Raw genomic sequence first — 23,797 nt, 5'->3', positions numbered from 1 at the left:
GTGACCAAGCCGATAAATCGACATTGGCACCGAGGAGCTGAGTCAAAGGGGCAGCAATTGAGGCAAAGCTGCGAATGAAACGCCTAAAATAAGAGCAGAGCCCTAGGAAGCTGCGAAGTTCCTTAGTGGTGGAAGGTTTAGGAAAGTCAGTCACGGCCCGAAGTTTCGCTGGGTCAGGGCGTACACCGTCTTTCGACGCAGCGTGACCTATAATTGTCAGTTCACGGGCTGCAAAGGTGCATTTTTTTAAGTTTAGCTGCAGGCCTGCGTTTTTGAGGCATGTCAAGACGTCCCGCAGGCGAGATAGATGCGTTTGGAAGTTAGGTGAAAAGATAACGATATCGCCCAGGTAGCACAGGCACGTCTTCCACTTGAGGCCACGCAAAACGGTATCCATCATTCGCTCGAAAGTAGCAGGAGCGTTGCACAGGCCCAAAGGCATGACGGTAAACTCGTAGAGGCCGTCAGGAGTCACGAACACGGTTTCGGCACGATTTGCAGATGCCATTGGGACCTGCCAATAACCAGAGTGCAAATCAAGGGAAGAAAAGAGCTCCGCGCCTTGTAGACAGTCCAGGGCGTCATCAATACGGGCAGACGGTAGACGTCTTTGCGTGTGATCTTATTAATGCGGCGGTAATCGACGCAAAACCGAACGGAGCCATCCTTCTTTTTGACGAGGACAACCGGGGAGGCCCAGCGGCTGGAGGAAGGCTGAAAAATGCCGCTCTGAAGCATGGTGTCTACCTGTTCTTCAATAACTCTTCGTTCATCGGCGGAAACACGATATGGGCGCTGTCGCAGAGGGGCATGGGCGCCGGTTTCAATGTGATGCTCGACAGTCGACGTGCACCCCAACCACTTTGGTGGCAATCGAAGGACGAGCGAAACTCCTCAAGTAGCTCAAGATGCTGGGTTCGCTGAGTTCGAGGTTGAGTGGCGTCAATAGAGCGAAGAAATAGGTCGGTCAACAATGGGGCGGGCGCAGGAGTAGGTGAGCTGAGGGCGTCCATGGCGACCGGCCGTGATTCTGCGGCAGCGTCGGGATGGTTGCAAACATAATCAAAGACCTGCACGGTGCCGACGCATTCTCCACGGCGCAAAGTGAAGGGGCTTGAAACGGGTTGAAGACCCACAGTGCGGTGAGTCCGGCGGAGAAAGTGAGCAGGGCATAAGGCAGCGGCAGGCAATGGCTACGCAGAAAAGTAGGAGACGGCGTGAAGAAGACACTGGCATCACGAACACAAGCGCAGGAGAGAGGCACAATCACGGAAGTCCACGCAGGAATATTGGTACTGTCGGCGACAAAAGCCTTAGCAGGAACATGGGCACCGCAAATTTCAGTCTGTGGCACGGGATTCGGCAACGTGGAGAGCGCTACTTGAGCGCGAGCACAGTCGATGACTGCGTCATGAAGCGATAAAAAAGTCCCAGCCCAAGATGATCGAATGCGAACATGACGCGGTCATCGACTGTGCTCGGGCTCAAGGAGCGCTCTCCACGTTCTTAACAATGGAGCCAGGAGCATGCACCAGTCGATGACCATGCGGCTTGCGCATATGCTCGTCGTCTTCTTTACACCTCATAGGAAGTCGCACAATGTTTAAAAGAGTTAAAAAGTCATCCACATAGAAAAATACTTCTCGAACACATTCAACCTTAGGTTGCTTAAAATGATCGCTCAAATGGCGATCAATGGACGGTAAAAAGATATTATATAAAACTGGCGAAAAACATGACCCAATGCATACCCCCTCCTTTTGCAGATAAAACTTCTTGTCAACGGCGATAAACGTACTACATAAATAAAATTCTAAAAGCTCGAAAATGTTTTCTTCATAAATACCCGACACATTTTGATACTGAACGGGTCCGTTATCGTCAGTACAGTCCTTGACAGTCGCAAACAGTTCTTGATGCGAAACTGAACAAAAAGACCCTCAACATCAACCGAGAAGGCATATCTTATATCCTGGTTGTCATTAAGAAACTCCACTACATCCGTAGAACTCCTCGCCAAATAAGGATAATTTATATTGCGGTCATTGAAAAATCTTTGAAGAAATTTGCTGACATTATTTTGCCATGTTCCGCTTTCACTTACAATTGTACGATGCGCGGCTACAGTGTATGGGTGTTCACACTAGAAAACATCTTTAACCCACAACTTTCACTATTTGTGATAGCTTTAGCAAGCAGCAGTAGCTCTAAACGCTTACAAAAATCCGCGAATTTACCTTGAATCTACGTGTCGCGTTTTATCACAGCTGCTAAATTTTTCTTCACTGCTTACAAAGCTTTTTCTTTAAACATGGCTCTGGTCACGGCAACGAAACCAGTGACTTTATCCGCCTGGAATAGACAAAGCTCATTATCCGTAAAAAAACTCGCGATACGAGAGGAAAATTTTTTATCCTTGTTTTGTCTCTTAAGCTTAACGTTCTTTACCAGACAATCTAGGCCATCTAAAAGGCAAAATCCCAGATTTTCCTGAGCTGCCTTCTTGGCTATGCGAGTGTTCAGGCCCACAATCTCATGAAGGGGCATACAAGGTTCCAGACCGAATTTTGGTCTCTTGTAAGCAAGATCGAGATAAAGATGTCATGATATTTTTCCCTCCTGCATGGTGGCGCCTGCGCTGGTCTGAGAGTATTTGAGCTGTGTGTGCGTCTCTGAATAAGGTAGACCTCAAATAATACTGCCATATACTCTCTGAATAAACACTTGTCAGTCAGCGCTGAGTTCATCCTTCTTCTCTTCCTTCAATCAGCAGCAGCAACAGCAGCAGCAAGCAGCAAGCAGCAGCAGCAGCAGCAAGCAGCAGCAGCAGCAGCAGCAGCAGCAAGCAGCAGCAGCAGCAGCAGCAGCAAGCAGCAGCAAGCAGCAGCAAGCAGCAAGCAGCAGCAGCAAGCAGCAAGCAGCAGCAGCAAGCAGCAAGCAGCAGCAGCAGCAAGCAGCAGCAGCAGCAGCAAGCAGCAGCAGCAGCAGCAGCAAGCAGCAAGCAGCAGAAGCAGCAGCAGCGGCAGCAGCAGCGGCAGCAGCAGCAGCAGCAGCAAGCAGCAGCAGCAGCAGCAGCAGCAGCAGCAAGCAGCAGCAAGCAGCAGCAGCAGCAGCAGCAGGAGCAGGAGCAGCAGGAGCAGGAGCAGCAGGAGCAGGAGCAGCAGCAGCAGCAGCAAGCAGCAGCAGCAGCAGCAGCAGCAGGAGCAGGAGCAGCAGGAGCAGGAGCAGCAGGAGCAGGAGCAGCAGGAGCTGGAGCAGCAGGAGCAGGAGCAGCAGTAGGAGCAGCAGCAGCAGCAACAGCAGCAGCAGCAGCAGCAGAGGCAGCAGCAGCGGCAGCAGCAGCAGCAGCAGCAGCAGCAGCAGCAGCAGCAGCAAGCAGCAACAGCAGCAGCAGGAGCAGGAGCAGCAGGAGCAGGAGCAGCAGGAGCAGGAGCAGCAGGAGCAGGAGCAGCAGGAGCAGGAGCAGCAGGAGCAGCAGGAGCAGGAGCAGCAGCAGGAGCAGCAGCAATAATGCACAGCGCGAGATTATGGTGCAGTTCAACACGAGGCGCTTTGGCTGCGGCGATAGCCTACTGCTCTCGCTGAGCGGGCCGTTAAAGCGGTCTGTTCGTGCAGCAGCGGGTTCAACTCCCGGTCGTAGATATGGATTCATTTTGTTTCATGATTGTACCTCTAAGTGAGCTGAAGGTCAATACTAGGTACCGGGTGATCGAAGCACGACGTCCCGTAGTGAAAGTTCCGCTTCAAAACACATGCGGCTGTCTACGTTGACATGACTTGATGTCGAGCGTTCGAGCGGCTGATCAGACAGAATGTGTAATTTCATCAGTGTCCTTCAACCCGAGGGGTCAGCAGCAGCAGCAGCAATAATGCACAGCGCGAGATTATGGTGCAGTTCAACACGAGACGCTTTGGCTGCGGCGATAGCCTAGTGCTCTCGTTGAGCGGGCCGTTAAAGCAGTCAGTTCGTGCAGCAGCGGGTTCAACTCCCGGTCGTAGATATGGATTCATTTTGTTTCATGATTGTATCTCTAAGTGAGCTGAAGGTCAAAACTAGGTACCGGGTGATCGAAGCACGACGTCCCGTAGGGAAGGTTCCGCTTCAAAAAACATGCGGCTGCCTACGTTGACATGACTTGATGTCGAGCGTTCGAGCGGCTGATCAGACAGAATGTGTAATTTCATCAATGTCCTTCAACCCGAGGGGTCAGGTTGAAGAAAATTGATGAAATATCATTTTTTGACTTACTGAACGTAGGGAGTTCGGGTTGAATGTTTCTAGAGGGCCTGTTATTGATGCGAGGAATTAAATCATACTGTTTTTGTCATTGAAATCTCCTGGCTAAACTATTTACGGTTAATTGTGTTGAACGGGAAATTTGGCTCTTGACCAAGCTTCGCAAATACGTTCCGTATAGTTATTCCTTGCGCCAGCTGTACATGGTGTGAACTATGCCCCAATAAGTAGCCACTTTTGACACTCACTTATCAAGCTTATTTTCTCTTCCTCTGTAAATGGGTGCAGCTGGAGGCCACAAAATAATTCCTTTAGTGGACTAGTCAAGCTCTCTGTCATTGAAAGCTTTTTTTCTTCTTTTCAGGGCAGGAAACCAACATCCACGTCCCCGAAATCGTTTGCATTGCCTCAGAGTGGTAAGATAGAATTTACTGTTTCACATTTATTATAACAGACAATAGCACTTTATCGTGCAACTTTCTAAAGTGTAAATGAAGAATTCATGCAATAGACGCGATTTCCCGTCAGTATTTTGCCTGCGTACTAGTATCGCTGCTAGGAAAGCGCAAGTAAAAATAACGAAAAACTGCAGTTTCAGGAGATAATTGGAAAACAGTGAGAAAATATTCGTCATCGTTGCTTTCAAGCACTATTCGTATCCGCGTAATCGGTACCATTTCAAATCTTTCATGACACTAGAGAACTACGAGGAAATATCTAGCGCTATTACGCCTCACTCCGTGCATGCTTGATTTTGTTGAATGTCTAAGTCTTTCGGCAGAATATGGCAGTTTAGACATTCAACACGTTTGAGAAGGCGCCTTTATTAAGACATGAGAAATACTCAACCTTGCACGGCGTTCAAGGAAAGTTTGTTTCTCCGAAAATATTATAGAACACGTGGTTAAAATAGAATAGCCGATATATGCGATGAAGTGTGCGCTTGTGAGCTTTCTAAGTGAACAGCTACAGCAAACAGTATACCTCTAGCTACGATGAGCTCCAGCGGCTTGCATGGCAGCAGTATCAACTTACCTCTACTGGCATATGACGATGAAAGAGTCGCAGTACTCTCTACACGCTTCTTTATTCTTAAAGGCGAATAGTGCACGGATAACTTTGCACAGGACGCAGTATTACCGTAGTGATCAGTAGAAATAAAATTAAACCTACCTTCAAATATAGAAAACGTTCTTTTTGCGACGGCTGTATTCGCTGCATTTGGAGCCCTTGGAGTGCTTGCCTTCATCCGCATTAGATATCCTAAAGATTCGAAATACATTGATATGCTAATATAACAAGAGCAATAGTTTCATGCCTTACTTCAAACACAGCGTAATAGAGAAAAATTTTCGGCATTGGAATGTTGTAAGGTACACTTTTGGAAATATTGGAGGTGATGGTGCATCCTTCTGATTTGAAGCGAGAACCTTCCTGAAAACGTTTTTCAATTTCTCGCATTGAGAAACTGTGTTGCAATGCAATCTTCCGATATAGTTGTTTGAAAGGCTTTCAGTTCCATTGAAGCGAAAACTTTCCTGAAAAAATTTTTAAATTTCTCGCAATGAGTAAATAAGGCCCCTTAAAATCCAATAGAGGACATTCTGGACAGTGTTAAATACGGTGTTATAATGAAATCTTGCAATATATGAAAGACTTTGAGTTCCTAAACTTCAGCCCGTTGAAAAATGCTTTTGTCTGGAATTGTTAGCATTGTTTATGTGTATACATATACTAAGATCACAAATTTTGTGAGTTTTTTAAGGCGATAGAAAATTATATCAAGGGCACTATAGAATGCCAAAGCACAAATAAAAAGTGGCAGGGTCAAGCGAAAGAAGGAACAAGACAAAAACATTCGTAAGAACATTTCCGGAGTTCAAAAGCACGTGATGGAAGCTATAGATACAAAACTACAATGACAATATAGGTATTTCAATGACTGTGGCTCTTATTTATTTATTTTTTATTTGGTCATACTGTTAAATCTCCAGTGAGGATCGTTACATGGAGGTAACAAAACAAATATATTTTATAAGCGCTTCAATGAGCATTCATGAACCAGAATTCAAATTTTTTGCACATACATTAAGCAGCTAGAAGCAGGAATTAATGAAGCATGCCTTTGTGTAGTGGCATATCCACTCGAGAAGGATATTTCAGAATAGTTTGTCTTCTAGCGCATTATTTAAATGGAAAAGAGCTTAAGCCGGCTTAAAATGTTTCAGTTATTAAAGAAATTTAGCACTTAATGATAAGGCATTAACTTAACCTCTCTTGAAAGGTTGTGCATAAACCTTACTCACTATCTCTGTGCTTTCTTTTCCTTGTAAAGTAAGCCTTAGTATTTTGTAAAATATAATGTTAGCATAATCTATGCCATTAAGAACAATGGTTTATTAGGTGAAGGAAGTTACTGAAAAAGTAAATTGAAAATGTCACCCCAGAAACAAGCGCTTGTAGTCCTAGCTATCAGTAAGTGTTCACTTTAAGGGAATATATCCATCAACAGTGTAGTAAAATTAAAAAGAATTGCTTTTTATGCGAGAATGTGATGAAAAGGGGCTTTCAAATATAAGTGGCAATTGCCAAGATTGACACCAAGCAGTAAGAAACTTGATGCCTTTTATGCGAGATTGTTAAAAAAAATTCTATAGCATTTAGGTTGCCTGCTCGGCGTATGCAATGAATGTCTAATCTTCTTGCAATTTTACCTACAAAACTGGCGTCAGAATTGGTTTCATTGCCCTTAAATGGGAGGCATTTGCCACCTTCTAGAATATTCTTGTACCTTGCACTTGATTACCGTGTGGGGTTAAACAAATCCATTCCACTCATGCACCTTAATCTGCTCACGAATCCTAACCAATCGACGTTTTTTCGTTTTCTGTAGTGGGCCTGCTTTAAAAAATTTGGTTTTCTTTGGAATTTTTGGGTTCTGGCCAGCATCAAAACTCTGGTTGTCCTCATATTTTCATATTCTGCTTTGCAACATGATCTGTCCACTGTCATTCACATGTTGCTGCCACCTTCCATGTGGACAGGTTTTGATTACGTCAGTAAGTCACATGGCCTTTCTTGGCCAATCGGGTCTATTTGTGGCAGAGAAACCGAAAATATAATTTGAGACGACAGCCTAATTGCTATCGCAAAAATTCATTGAAGAGCTGTCTTTAGTAGGCATTGATGATTTTCAGCTTTTAATCACAGAATAAATAACACACTTGTCGAGCTAAACGTGGCTTTAACAGGTGTTTAATGAACAATGTAATGTGTAAATGTTTGAAAAAGGAGGGGATGAAGCATTGAAATTTGAGGACGGGAGAGTTGGTTACACTACTTATTATTTCCACTTCCTACAATACGCTAAAATCCTGCCGAGTCTACCCTTTTAAGCACATTGTCTATATTGTGACTAATCCGTTTGTGCGAAACTGTTACGAATGTTTGAGAAAGGGTGATGAATTTTGCACTCGTCTGTACCTGATTTGTTCATTGAAGGGGCGAAGTGATGCAGCATTCTACTTGTTAACTGCATGTTGAAAAGCATTTCCCGAAACTGCGGCACCAGTTTGTGATAAAGAATATTTGTTCGAGAAATTAAAAATTTAGTATTTGTGAGTAATTTGCAAGCTGCAGACGGGAATGCTATAAGACGTTAGCTAAAACAGAATCCACCTTTTCAATTTTATCAAATTGTTTAACCCTTGAGCTTCCCTAGTGATTTTCAATGTGGCCCTTGCACAGTAATACATGCAATTACTCACTGACCCACTGTGCGTATGTATCCAGAAAGTCAGTACAAATGTCTTCAGGCCCGAAGGACTTCACATCAAGTATCAAAACCATATTTAATACACTTTGTTTATTAATAACAACAGCAGTAGTGAGAGTAAAAGAGGCGATTAATCTTGGAACACTGTCTATATCTTGCGTGAAAGCAGATTTACAATGTTCAATAGATGAATTAGAGGGCTCGGTTTCGCCATCAATAGGACCACATCTATATTCAAAACGATAAGATACTCTCATAGCTGTAGAAATAATCTATTTCGATTTTTCAGGTGTCACTGAAGTAAATTTAAAAGCAACATTTCTTTTCTTAACTCCCTAAAGTTGTTGCTCAACTTTACAGTTGTCTTAAAATTCAGAAAGATGTTTTGCTGTGCGATGGAATGAACGTCAGAACTATTTTTTGCTGTCCTCCAATTATTTTAGACCTCTGTTCATTTTCAATGGCTCCAAAGAAATCCAGGGGGCTTTGCCTGCATGATTTTTATAGTACGCGACATGAAAGTGCCAATGCATTGAGTGTATATTGTTTCCAAGAAAATCCGGAGACACTTCAACCTTTGTCCGTAAAGTTCCTACACTGAGTCCATTAAAAAATATGCGTCTATACACAGCTTCCAACACTTCTTGAAGTCTTGTAAACATTTGAAAAACGCTTCTTTTGGCAGGGCTGTCAGCTCCTTTGTCGTGGAATCTTGAATAGCCTCCACGCTCCAAATCCAGCTTACCTTCTAGGGCTGTCTTCACACTAGGAAAGAAGAAAAAATCGCATTCTTTTCTGTGCGAGAAATTTTGTCACTCTGAGAAGAGTGTGAGGCCTTGCGTTATTGCGGAGAAGGCTCCATTGACCAGATGCCCATAAGTCAGGGCGACGGTGTCGCAGTGCATCACGCATGTGTTGGAGCACGCGGCTATAAATTTCCTGATTCACCGTCGGCCCTTCTGGGACGAACTCGTGGTCTATGACACCTCAGTCATTGAAAAGAAAACTATTTGCATCTCCTTTGATTTAGTCTCCTGTCGCCGCACCTTTCCTGATGCCGGAGAGCTTGTGGACCGCCATTCGGCGCTCAGCCTCTTTGTTTGAGGATCGTATTGAAAACACCATGTTTGGTATTCAGCAATGATGCTGTCGACGAATGCAGCATCCCTCTCTGCTTCGGAGAGCAAATCAGTGCTCACTGACGCCCCCGTGTCTTTCTGCTCCTGTGTGAGGAACTGCGACACAAGGCAGCATTCAGCTTTCGTTTCCCCAAGTTCTCAGGGAAAATGTGGTGGCATGTTGTCTTACTAATGTCGAGAGCATCTGATATCATGCGGACTGTAATGGTGCGGTCTTGCTGTATGATTTCCCTGATCCCAGCGAAGTTGTTTCCATTCCGTGAGGTTGAAGGGCGCCCCTGCGTTGTGTAGTCTTGCACCGACATTTTTCCCCAAATGAACCTCTTGTGCCACTCGAAAACTCGCGCCAGCGATAATGTCTCATTGTCGTAAGCGTCACGAAGCAGCTCATACGTTTGTGCGGCTGTCTTGCCAAGCTTCTCACAGAATTTTATACACACACGCTGTTCGAAGTGCACGTCCATCTCTGCAGATTCACTGACAATAGAATGCGCAAACTACTAGGGACAACGTAGTTTTCTACATGTAGTGGCATCTAGTGGCTGCCACAGCAATTAAAATAAATAGCTCAGGTTAGCCCGAAAAGATGGCGCTACACATACAAACCAGCATTGGTTTTAAGCATTCATTTCTAGAGAAAATAAATCAGTCTCTAAACATTACAGACAAAGGTTGTATCTCTGGAGTGATATCCTAGAATCATCAGTAATTTAAAGTGCATCTATGACGGAAACGTAATTGACAAAAAAAAGGATCCACCAGGGTGGCTGAGTGGTTAAGGCGCTCGTCTACTGAGCCGGAGAACCCGGGTGCGAACCCGACCGCGGCGGCCGCATTTCGATGGAGGCAAAATGCGAAAGGCGCCCGTGCGCTGTGCCACGTCAGTGCGCGTTAAAGATCCCCAGGTGGTCGAAATTGTCCGGAGACCCCCACTACGGCCCCTCTTTCTTGCTTTCTTTCACTCCGTCCTTTATTCCTTCCCTTACGGCGTGTTTCGGCTGTCCACCGAGATATGTGGGACAGTTACAGCGTTATTTCCTTTCATCAAGAACCAATTTTTCGTTTCATTTCAAATAAGTCAGAGCACTAAAATAGTAACACAGAATAACATATTCGCAACACGATGATGCAGTACAAAAAATAACTGCAGCAATGCACCAGCACCAACACTCAAAACTCAAACTCACGCGCAATTAATTTGTAACGGGAAATCATTTAATGGTAGTGACCTAATTGTTTCATGGAGAACGTTCAAGTATTCGATGCTTCGCGGAAAAAAAACCGTAGTTTTTAGAACTGTGGAAGCAGCTATTTGGCCTGCTCAGATTTCGGGGGCGTATCAAGCTGTTTTACTGTGTGTTTTGCTGACAGAGTGCATCTCAAGGTGATAACGTTAGGGTATTTGCTTGTACGTTATGGTGAGCGCTGTGCACGAACAAAGTTTGCCATAGCTAGCCTTTCTTGCCATGATTTTACACCAGCCGCAGTGATGCGCGAGCTCAGTTCTTGGCTCAGGACGACCACGTGGTTGGTCGTCGCTGCCTGTGTGCCTGGTGGAAGTGATGAGTTGTTTGATATTGCAGCACACCTCAGGGTACCGTCGGGCAAAGAAGTGGACTCGATGTGACTATGGGCAGAATCAACTCAACCCCATGTCAGGCTACCGGACTAGCGCAAATGAAGTGCAAATGAATGTGCCGGTTCCTGCGTGCCAAGAGGTAGTCGTCGGCGTCGACTCCAGCCTAACCCGCCACCTCACAAGTGGCGTGTATAGGCCTGTGACAGGTGGCGTGTTTGTATGTAGTTAAAGAGCGGAAGGCCACCTGCCACAGCGAGATCGGAGGTACGGACAACCGGAAGGTGCCTGCCGCGAGGTCCCTGAGGGTGGCCAGCAGCGCAACACGCCCCCTGACAGTGGCGGCAGGTGGCGCGGGAAGAGCTGCGCTCAAATTTGACATTATCGACGATCGTAACCATAGGTCAATTTTTTTAAAGCGTCGCCGAACGTTCTCACGTACACCTTTGGCGTCGGGCATATCTCATGAGAAGATATGATATTGCAACCGAAAACGGTGACCTGTCCCTCCGTTGTCTTTCTGGATGACTCAAGTTTTCGAAGAAGCAACTATTTAGTCACACTAGACGATTGATGCGACCGTTACCCTGCAATTAATTTCAGTTGGCAATCTGGGAGCATCTACCATCTTGCACCCGCCGCTTGTTTCGGTGCTACAAAACATCATGGTATGAAATGCAGAAGATATTCATGCAACCTTCATAGCAATTATGCAGCTGCATGACTCGCACGACATTGAACTGCTCTGCAGAGAATATTGTGGCACAACATCACTGAGGGCAACATACATAGCGCTTAAGGAGACAACTGCAATCCCTCCCAACTGACAGTCACAAGCAGAATATAAAGCCCCGTATTTCATCTATTTGCGTGAGCGGCGGTCATTCCTTGTAGTCGACCACTCAGCATCGTAGGTATGGGCGTCAAATATTAGCTTAGCGGTAGGAACATGAGGGTCAATACCGCAAATTATCTTCCCCTCGCGTAGGTAAATGTGCACTGCACTAGTCGCGGCCACGTCGTCACACATACACTCTTTCTTTCCTTTTCGTCCCGGCGATTGAACGCATCGGGTGGTCTTTCTGCTGCCGAGCACGAAAGCGTAGGCTCGATTCCCGGCTTTAGAAGTAGTATTTCTAATGCAGGCGAGATAGGAAAGTGCCTTTGAGATTTCTGTGCAAAATAAATTACCCAGGTCGCCGAATTTCGATACGCTGTCTGCACGCCGGGCCTGATCTCGTCACAGCATCGGCTCATTGCACTGCTCAAAAAATATTTTAATGTACGCGTGCGTTCTTTGCCCTAAATATGGTAGTGAGCGTGTTTTGACCGGCTCTTTACCTTTGCGTGGCAGCACAGTTAACCACACTGTCAGCAGTCGTACGGATGAAGGGAAAGCATTGATATGAATGCATTTTGTTAACGAGCTACGAAGGACCACTCAGCCGAATCCTCGCTGCTGCTCCGCCCATTCATAAAGTCCCAGCAAGTACAACACGCTGCAGTGGGAACTGATTCGATGTAGAAAGCTGTTTAAATCCTTTTGTGCTTTGCCGCGCTGAAACAAGCAAAGCTGAACACCGCGACACCGAACGATCACGGAACACCCGCAGTACGACCGCCGCGGCTCGGTGACTTGAAAAAAAGAGCATCGCGTGGCGCCTTCTGTCCACGTTCAAAAGCACGAGGAGCAGTGAACTCAATCTCGTGGCACCGTAGGGCGCCGTGCCCACACCCAAATATATGCTTACAGCGTGGTTGCCGCCCACACTTTTTTGTATGTTCTTGCTAATAAACTATGTTCTTTAGGAAAACGTTTGAAGCTATATATTATGACCAATACTGTTTCCGTTATCTCTCAGCGCGCTCATTCTGAAGAATATTTCTATTATCATATCAAAATGCTAGCTGGCCCAAGAGAAATGCTTTGTTTTCTCCAATAACTGTAAACACGAAAATGTCAATACAACACCAAGCAGGTGATTTATCTTATCATGAGCCCTGGTCAGAATCCTTTGTTCTTGATACCTTGATGTACGAACCCAATTTTCGTAATAAGTTGCATGTTTTATCTTTTGGGAGAAAGTTAGGTTTACCCAAAGGATACTGAAGATCTACACAAAATCAATAATCCGAAAAGCATAGATGGTAGCGAAATGCGGCTTTAACAGAAATGTTAAGGAAGTCATCGAATCATTTCAAAAGCGGCATGTTTTATTCGCTTAACATTTAGATTTGTTAGTTCTTTTTTCTCTTTAAGCTTTGTGAATTGTTTTATAGGCGTCCGGACCACCAACACTAACTAAGAAATGCAAGTCCTCTGTGATTTCAAGCTCTTGTTTCCAAAAAAAGCACTTTGTATTTCGGCGCATTGCTTTGAAAACCAGAAGACGCAAGTTTCTTACTTTAAAAATGGAGAATGTTTATTTTTGAGTGACTTTTTGATCATCCGTTTGCCTTTACTGTGATTAAGATGCTTGCTTATGCAATCAGCCCTCCGGCTTCTACAACGCAAGTATGCCTGCGATAAAACTTTCCCTAGGCGTTTGATAACTTCGGTTAGCCATCGCTGGATCAACACCGGCCAGCGATGCATTAAGTTGTCATTCTATGGACAGAATTTTTTTGTCGGCTGCAAGATGCAAAGTACTGCTCTTTAAATTGCACAGGCACAAATTACGCGACAATTCTAATGCGTGTTATACACTGCACTTCTGGGTAGTCGAGTGCTCTTTCTTCTCGTAATTTTTGTGGAATTTCTTCTGACTTGCGGCTGCCTGCTGTCGCTCTGGCTTATATAATGTAGTGAGTCTGAATATATCAAGCATGAACTTTTCAGCAAATATAAATGTGAAATGAGGCTACATGGCTGGTTTGCGATATAAAGCCTTGCACCTAAATGAAATCATTAGTTAAGAAAAGTAACCCCAAAAATTTTTGTGCCGATTCCTTCTATTCTACGGTGTCAACTGATCGGTCATTATCGATATGATTTTAGTCATATACATGATGTATTACTAAGAACGCACCTTATTAACCTAATCAATATGAGAACAAATCCGTTTAACGAAATTATTTCAATGTGCATTTTTTGCACCAGTGAAGAATCTAAGACCATTAAGCGTTATTGGAAAAACAATACAGAAGGAATTTGTAAATTGCCGACTTACGATTCTCATGCACCGAAAATGATCTCGCGGTTGAGCATCCCAGATGCCCGCACTGTAACAAATGTATAAAAATTAATGAACACCATATGGATGGGTATGCTTGCGCTCATAACATGTCAGTTCTTAGGCCACACTTGAAGCCATAGGTTGAAAAGAAACTGCCAATGTCTTTTTTTTTTCTATTCGCACACATGCCATATGACCAAAGCCAGAGCTTCTACTAGTTATTGAGCATACTCTGTAATCATAACTTTTTTCAGCAGCGTAAACTTTAACTTCACCTAAATTTCGGCCGATTTGGTGCTATAAATACTTCAAAAATTCACATTTTTAGTGGTTTTCAGAGCAGCTCGCAAGTATGGCACCTTTTTATTTCTGACGTGAGAAGTGCACACCTAGCCCGCATCGTCAGCTGCCCGATGTTCTATATTTTGACAGCCTAACACGCCTAAATCGGCAGCCAGTGCACATTGTTTCTTTCGTTTGCGGAAATAAAAATATTCTGTTTACTTCAGGAAACTTCCAATTTTGCAAACTACAGGAGTGATTCTCTGGGATTTATCCATGTTGCGGCGCCGAAAAGCTCTCAGACTGCAACTTCATCAGTTCAACTGTTCAGTCCTGAAATTGGCACAAGAAAGCAATCTTTCGGGAGCCGTTTATAGAGGAGTCGACGACTTCGACATCGGCAAATGTGCGGCCATCCCACTTGAACACAGATCCATAAGGATTATTTGCAAATTCTTCCTCGAGAGCCCGCCAGTGCCCTTATATATGCACTGAAAGACTATAACGCGCGCTTTGGGGCCCACAGTTATTCTGAATTTTAATGCTAATTGCAGTCATTGCTCAAGCTTAAATGAATCCTATGCTTTAAAGTTGCCGGCTGTTCTTGCATTAGTATGTCCCATTCTTTTTATACACAATCTTCTCTACTGCACATTTCACCTGAAAAGCCAGGCAGGAGCATCGCTTCCCTGCCGAAAATTTCCGTCCTATGGAGAAAGCGGATACATACGCACGGAATTATAGAACTACGGACTCCACAGTGTACGGGTATCCACGTTCATCCGTACTTGACGGATACGTATGGACTCCCACCTGTTATGGACTCCATACAGTTGAACTATATGGACTCCACAGCAGTCCGTAAGCAGTGTACTCCACATATTTGTGCGGACTCCACCCTACCATGTGGATAGGGAGATTCAACCCGGATTACAATTGCACACTGTGGGAATGCAACAGCAAGCATGCAGCTTTTAGATATATGAGGCAGCTATGCAGTCCTTCAAAGATATACGTCTTGAATATTGCTTGCAGAAGTATAAATTCACGATGAGACTGAAATACGTAATAGACAAAATTTTGTGAGATGCAGATTCGAGAAAAAAAAATTATTTCTGCTTTGCCTCAATATGCAGTCAGCCGGTATTTTTGCAGATGGAGCAAGCATGTGCGCTCACGCTCCAATGATTTTATTGTGCCTGCCTTAATTCGCCTGAAGAAATATTTCTTTTTCCGCGAACTTTTCTCCATATATGACTCTACATGTATGTGTTGACATGCATGAACAGCTCTCACTTACAGTGTAAGGGCTGCTGAAATGTACAGCTTTACAAACTACTTTAAATATATTTAATTAATATGTGCATATATCTATCCGGAGCTCAATTTTTTAGGACCTTCAGCATGTCATCGAGAGATTGATTGATGCTGCGCAAGCGCTCCTCCCTCGCCTTGCAGCTGGGATGCTGCTCAATGGGAAACTCGAAGGCAGCTGAAAACAGTAAAAAATAACTTAATACACAAAGTTTTGAAAACTGATGCAATCTATGCGCTTTTTATAAGAAATATGAAAAAATGCACCCTTATTTTACTTTGCACTATATTGATTCAGAAATAACATGCTACAAACTGTTTCTTGCACCATATGCTTTTAAAGGGTTACAAGCGTCGTCACCATAACAGAGAAAGTTATTTCTCTATGGTTAGTTACAGGTTTGCAACTACAATTATAGAATCACCAAATAAACTTCATGAAAAGTATTATATCCAACTCCAAGGACCAAGATTTACTGTATTATAGTCTTCAAATAAGTGAATGAGAAAACAGTACCATGCAGAAAAAAATGCTTTACAATAAATAACCTTACTTCGGAGAGCTTTGACTTTTTCGGGCGTAAAAGCCCGCCTCTCTGGTAGCTCAGAACCTCCCTCTTTTTGAAGGAAACGGTGGCAGTGCCTACCGGTTATGCTCCTATTATAGAGCTCCTTCATACCCCATAGAGCCTTTTCCGTTTTCCGCACAAAGAGAGAGTCCTTGGGCTGTGTCAGAAGGTAATTCCATTTCCCTCTAGGGAGGGTCTCCCCACAGGCTAAGTGCACCTAAAAAAAAATTTGGACAAGTAAGGTCAGACACACTAAGAAAAAGCGCATCATCAAGTAAAATATTGGTTACTGATAATCAACAAAACGGTTTTATGCTTCATACAGTGCTAATGTGAACCATAGTACATGCGGCAGCTGGGCTACGATAAGGAATAAGAGGAAGTTATGATTGTAGACCACAACAGCTCCGAAGCCTGAAGAAATGCAGGCCACCAGCGCAGCCCAAACAACTTCCATTTCTCACTTTTGTTTAGTTTATAATCACAACAGGCACCAAAAGTGACTGCTTTTGAGCTTCTTTTACGGGTGATATGCTCATCTAAAAGTTCTATACAAGCAGATACCTCTTCTGAGCCATCTCCAGTTAAACCTCCGGAAACGAAATCCGAACAAAATATTTCTAATTCCCTGTTAGCTAGCCATAGTAGTCAATGCAACAAAGTTCTTACCACAACCAACCATTTTTCAGGCTTTTTTCACTTCAACAAAATCTTCGCTCAGTGGAGCTGGGGCTTGAAAATTCATTTTACGATAACATAGGCACAATTAACACCAACTGTTGTAACTTTTCGGACATCCCCACCACTAACAACAAGCAATAAAATTATTGGGTGACGATTATCAGACCTGAAAGTTCTTTCCAAGCTCTTCCTGACTGTCACGCTTTGTTAATTCGCCTGATGGCTTGAATATTATGCCATTTTAATAAAGCTGCGAGTAGAAATGAAAATCTCCATTTTGTACCTCCTCGTTTTCTTTTCCTCCGTTCTGTACATCATTCTGTACATCACGTCTTGGGACCTCTTGCTGCTCCTGGGCGATTTCCAATACAGTGGGCACAGAAATCTGCGCCTGTAAAAACAAAATTGTCATTTCAGTTCCCAATTATTGTGCCTAGGTATTCATAAAGAATCAGCAAGTAAAGTGCACTATTGTCATTTATTTAAATTTTAATTAAAGTTAGTCACAGTGTTAGGTTATGTGCTATGCAAGACAATTATGTGAAAGCACCTTTGCAATAAGCGGGCATACTGAGTAAAGCATGATAAGGTAGTAGGCTAATACCCCTGTCACACTAAGAAATTTCACTTCACTTTATTTTACTTAAAGATCCCAAATGGGGTGTTACATAAAGAGTGGGAAATACATGGTGCAGCGTTGACAGCAGTCATAAACGATGATGGGCAAGATATGGCAGCGATATGATAGGGAAGACCCTTCCAGTCAGTTGCTACTCGACAAAATAGTGAGTTGGTAAAGACGTTGGCACGGGCACGTAGGTGCAGAACTTAAAGAGGTTGACCAATGCGATGACTGTGCGCATCGCTTCGAAATGACTGCGCATAGCGGGGTAGATACGACAGGTTTTAGGACATTATTAACATAAAAGTGACGCTACGGTGGCGTAATTGCCGGCAGAATAAGCAAAGCTAATCCCACTTGCATCATTCAACACCTCAACACCTCAACTCAACTCATGGGATCTGCATGGTGGTGGTGCGCAGATGCAGGGTTCTTGTCTTAAATGTCACTAAATTAAGGTCATTCAGTCTCTTTGGAACCTACAAGGTAAAAAAATGTCATTTGCAAATGATGGTCATGAAAACTGGAGAAAGAAAAAGTCAAATGAAAAGACATCAGCACCCATAAACTGTGCTTGAAATTGTTGAGTACTGATTCAAAAGCTGTTGAGAACATATCTGGGAAATATAAGGCTTCAAATATTATTTCTAGCAATTATCTAGCACTTAAATGTATCCATCAAATGCCAAGCCAGGGACAAAGTCAACTACAAATCTGATTAATATAAACACACGAAATGGCTGACATGACACGGTGGAGCGCGGACTATTGAAACAACTTCTAAAAATGAAGCACTCGGTTACAGCTTTAAGTACTTCCCAGCCAAGCGAACATCGAACGCCAGCCAGCAATCTACAAAAATGTTCGCATACAAAACTCGAGCATTCTCATTAGAATAATTTTTGAATTAATAGTAATAACCACCGCTGTAACAAATGTATTTTTGAGGAGACGCCCGCTATCCGCCCCATCACTCTGTGTAGAGTAATTAAAATAGTATTCGCGCATCTTGCAGCAGACAACGGCATTGTCAGTTTATGACATAGCACAGCTAGGCTCCTTCAATATGGCTGTTGCTGCCAGGGGGAGGGGCTTAGAGCCGATAACTTTAATTGAAATTACCAGCCCAAATGCGCAAGTAAAGCTCTACATATTTTTTGGGTATGCATAACAACGTTGTGGCTAGTACCTGCAATGTAAAACCACGATTCTTTGGTAGACCATGTCATAACCCCTTTAAGACGTCGATTCTACGTTTTGCCCTCATTGTGAACAAGGCTCCCGTATGAAAGCCGACATGTCGTTGTCTTCGTTCATTGGTCGGCATCATTTATTTTTTGTCATGCATCATCTTGACCAGATGGGTGTCCGTCTAACTCATGACTTCAATATTCTAAAAACACACTGCCAATGTATCTTTCCACGAACTATAGTTAGGGCTGCTAGTTTTCTTTCGTCAAAATCGTGATTTAAATAACAGCTTGTTTCCAAATACAGTCAGGCCTACATTATAACAGCCAAATAGTTTTAATGAACACTCAATTATGATAAAACCACGAAAATATTCAGGGCAAATGGGCTGAACTTCTACCTCTGTCAAACGGGAAGACTTAACGACATACTAACTGAACAACATTCGGTGCACCTGATACCATTCGGTCTCTTTCGGCACTACACACTAAACATGGTAGTTAATTGTATATATATATCATGTGCGCCACTCGTACTGGTAGCCCCTGCTGTGCTGGGCTCAGACTACAGGAGGCAGCAGCCTCCACTGCAGTTGCTCCAGCGGCAGCCAGCTCTGGCAGCCCATCATCTGGCGCGTCTCGCAGTTCAGACGATTCTGCTGCTGCCGTTACGCCCAAGTTGCACACCTACACGACAAATTGAAAATGCCCTTGTGTATGACAGTATTGAACCTCACAACATTTCACATATCTGCTGCTGTTCGCTGCACTGGCAGATTTTTTTCTTCAGGTGTTCTTGCACCTCTCCTGCACGATAAAAGCACTTGTATTCATGCCAAACAGATGGCCTGGACACCCCGACACCAGTGAAAACCCAATAATGATAAAAATAAAAGCGCAAAGTCTGGAGACAAAGAATGCGATTTGCACGATATGTTAAACTGATTGTTCACATAATGAATACAGTTCGGTTCATCAGGGTTTAACGTCCCAAAGCGACTCAGGTTATGAGAGACACCGTTGTGAAGGGCTCCGGAAATTTCGACCACCTAGAGTTCTTTAACATGCACTGACATCGCACAGTACACGAGCCTCTAGAATTTCGCCTCCATCAAAATTCGACCACTGCGGCCGGGATCGAACCCGTGTCTTTCGGGCCAGCAGCCGAGAGATATAAACACTCAGCCACCACGGCGGCTCACGTAATGAATACTTCTCAATTTCTGCCATTACAGATGGCTTTTTAATCTTTTTTTTTGCACCCATAAGCAGATACTGCACATTCCGCTTGTGTGCAACATAAGAAACAAGCCTTTTTCTTTGCAAAAAAAAGAATCCAAGAAAGCCGTGAAAATAACATTTTTTCAAGCCAGTAAGTTTTCTGCTTATTTTTTATCCAACTTCATACTTCAATATACATTGTATCGCATAACAATGCACTCAGCAAGACTGCATAACTGGGGTGTATAGCAGGGGAGGTGTGAAAACCGGCCAGGAGAAACTGGCCCTTGAACGCATGAATGACGTGACAAGTAAACAGAGCAGCTTAAGGTCTTCAAACCTGTTTACAAATTAACAATTGCGACTGCACAGTTAACAGATCACAGGATTTTAATTTTCTTTGAGCTCAGTTCGAGGTTAACCTCACATTGCAGGAAAATCCCTGTAGAGCAGAAAAATATGTCCGCTCATTGCATTGGTAGTGTACATGATCAGCTGCATTATACTGAATTAACTCTCAAGATGTCTGAACTCAAGTTGCTGTCGTAAATGATGCGACACTAATCCCAGAGCGATTAGCACTGCGCCAACACTTCTTTTCATCTCTGAACTGTGTTTTTCTTTACTTCTGTACTTAAGTCACCTGCCTACTCAAAAGAAATACCCACATCTAGACTGCATGCAGTTACCAATTCAATTTATCTTAAATATTGCAAGAATTGCCCCATAGCATGGGCAATTTTAATTCATTTCAGGAGCATTAGCTTTATTTACAATAAATATAAACATTTTAAAACCGCATATTTTGCATCTAAGCATCTTTCATAAATGGGAGAGTTCTCTTGCCGAGACTCGTCGCCTTTAGGGTAGTCGTTGTGCGCCAACATAGCAACTCCATCTTTCTAGACAGGTGCGATGACGATAAAAACTTTTTTAAATGTAAATTCTGAAATCGCAACCTTATACAAAGCGAAATTGTCAAATGCTTCAAAGGCGAGAGGCGCCACTCGGCTCTTCAAGGTACTGAGTGTCTTGCATTTTATCGAGCAAAAACACCTCACGCTCTTATACTCATGAATCACCATACCTGAGAAAAAACACGTTAACATTAGCAAATGCTTAATATATCGGTTCGTTTTGAAGACTAAAACTCCTTCGTGGCATTTGCAGCAACTGCAGCTTGCATGTTAGAAACTGCACAAAAGACATGCAGCACGATTATAAAAGCTGCGGCGTTGCACAAATATATGCCATGATCTTCGAGGCTGACAGCATTTCTTGTGGCACATCGCAAGCCTACATGAGATGACCACATCGTCAACTTAACCAAGCGTGCATACATGCTGTTGATACTTCCAAGTAATGGCTGCCTCCCCGCTAGCATGGTGCCAGCACCCTAGATTGCAGCTCTTGATTTTGCCCTAGCGACATTCACGTGCAAGCGGGCTACTCCTCTGAATGGTGAATGTACCGCGCTTTTCACCTTCTCTCTTCTAAGCACCTTAGCATATTTGTTTGACCAGTGGGGTGAATGACTAATTACGACACAGTGCTATTCGTAAAGCTCCAATTCAACAACAAGCAGTCTTAAAAATGGTGATCGTCAAGCAATGCAATCAGACCTAAGGCAAAGATAATGCAGGCACCAAACATGATGCCCGTTTGGAAATGAGCCAAAAATAGATGTGTCATGTTACCTTGATTTCTTTATTACTGGCTAGAAGCCGCCACTCATCCTTCTATGCACTAAACACTACCATTCCATTCCTCGACACCTGTACTCATATACTACTCAAAAAGATAAAACGGAACTTCTCACCAGCAAATACCGCCACAACATTCTGAATTTTACCCAACAGAAAGTCAGCAATAAAAATATTATCAAGACCCTGAGGCAAACAACTAAATTCCACAAGGCTCACCTCTGCACCTCATTTATGAAAGGGCATCTTAATCAAAGCATGCATTGCCCCTGCCTAATGTTCTCTAACAGGCCCAACTGCATGCTTGCTAAGAATAGTTGCTTTAAACGTGTAACTAACAAACAGCAGCCACGCTGACAAAGAAACACCAATGAACACTGTTGGCACTGCGTTCCTCATGCACCAATTTTGTTCTTGGGATGCAAACAGTTATGTTCCTCACCAATTCCTTTCACGACCACTTCTTGAAGGTCATGGCTCCGCTTTCGTTCCTCTGCCACCTTTTTTGTAGCGACCTGATTTCACATTGTAGTTTTTTTATTTCTTTTTGTTTGGCATCTAGTGCCCCCTTCTCAATGAGCTCTTCATCTGAAGGGCAGCTCTCTTCAGCTGCAAAGCGCAGCTTTTTGTAGAAAGGCTTCTTTTTATGGGCCTTTTTTCTTTCTGTACCTGTTCGAATGAAAAGGAACATAAATATCTTAATGCTATCATTCTAGAGCACATTCATGGGCACATTTCCAGCCCCATAAAAACTAACTTCTAAGAATAAGATAAATTTCAAGAATAACCATAAATATGGTGCTATTCCATGCTTTTAGCACACATACCATGGCCCAGTAAAAGTGTTTTCCAAACAGCATAACCAACTTGCAAGTAGTCTGCAATACTCTGACTATAAAAAAAAAGAAATGTTGCCCAACCAACTCTGTGCATCATCCTACGCAAGGCTTTTTTGCGAATTAGGTGAAAAAAACTTGTGCATACTGCAACCAATTTGACTCCACATGGTTGAGTCTCGACTAAACATATCATAACACTTTAACGCCATAAACTCATTATCAACCAGTGAAGAATTTTTATTTGTGAATGATTTTACTATTACAAAGCAAGTCAACATTGTGATACCACTATATTTAAACCCATAACTACCTTTTAATGTAATTGTTAAAGGGAAACCAAACGGGAACACTAAGTTGCACTAGACTAAGAGATTAACATTTCAGGATGGACGACAGCAAAGCTTTCTTAAGTCAGAAAATTGCCTCCAAGTGAAGCACCCGTGGTGACACCCCATGCAGATTCCAGAAACTGGAGCTCGGGGAGTGTCCACTTCTCCGGCAGCAATTGGCTGAGTGGTTTGACACACGGCCTTAAGACTATTTTGCCGTCAGTGCACATCCCCCATTGAAATATGAAGAAAGCAGTGTGGCAAGAGCAGTCAAGAATGTGAATTACATAATAAAACAGCCCAAACCAGATGATGGACAGAAAGGTGAGACACGAATGTCAGTACAGAGACTTTCGCCTTGCATTCTGTGCATCCACCCGGCGTGCAGCCATTCTACGAGCATGTTTAGAATGGTATCCTTGCAACAAATTTACACTCTGTTTCCTTTGCTCGGCAGTGAGTCAAGCGGTTCAGTTCTCGGTTAAGCCTTTCAACTAGCTTCTTTCCGCGCGCTTGTGGCATGCTGAAATTATAAAATGTATCATTTTCTACTGTACGGGCATGCTATGCAGGATAAAATCTTCACCATTGAAAACGTGGTACGTATGCATAAACAACCAAACTCGCGAGTCTGTGACGAACCATCGCCAGAGTCCCTCGAGTACTTCAATTAGGCGGTTTTCTGAACATGCTTGGTCAAATCATTATGCTCACTCTCATGAAATGTGGAGAGGTAGCATTAAATGAAAACAAAAAGGTTGCTGTACTCATTGCCTCATTTGTAGTTAAATACCTGAACTGGGCTTTCAGAGAAAGGTCAGCGTGTTTTGGCAAAGCTGAAATGCCACAGTCTCATCTGCAAAAGGCCATATGAAATGGCAGGCACCATGCCGGGATAGTGCTGGCAGGTAGGAAAGAGCCAGCTGGTAGCCGCAAGAGTCATTTGTAATCATGCGCTCTATGCTCCAGCCATACATAGCTGGCTGAGCTGAGTCAATGGGGGTTTTCTTTCTTCACTGCCGTCACTGGATTACTAGCTCTACAATCCCTCAGAATCGTTAACCAGCTTAGTTTTTTTGAACCTCCACAACATTGCATTTGGCCGTGTTTCTGGCCATCTGAAGTGGCGCCTCCGACTAGCCAA

At 43.6% G+C, this 23,797-nt stretch overlaps 1 long non-coding RNA gene across 1 annotated transcript; it reads right to left on the bottom strand.

Moving 5' to 3' along the window:
- Positions 1-16,152: 16,152 nt before the first annotated feature.
- LOC144103824 (uncharacterized) lies at positions 16,153-22,010 on the bottom strand. The gene is made up of 3 exons (XR_013308329.1): positions 21,928-22,010; positions 17,033-17,140; positions 16,153-16,285 (listed from the first exon to the last, which is right to left on the bottom strand). It is a non-coding gene; the product is annotated as an uncharacterized LOC144103824 (long non-coding RNA).
- Between the last annotated feature and the right edge of the window lie 1,787 nt (positions 22,011-23,797).

This window comes from Amblyomma americanum, chromosome 9, assembly GCF_052857255.1.
Source record: "Amblyomma americanum isolate KBUSLIRL-KWMA chromosome 9, ASM5285725v1, whole genome shotgun sequence".
NCBI lineage: Eukaryota > Metazoa > Arthropoda > Arachnida > Ixodida > Ixodidae > Amblyomma > Amblyomma americanum.
The sequence above is the reverse complement of the archived record's forward strand: the minus strand, read 5'-3'. Positions and strand labels throughout refer to the sequence as shown.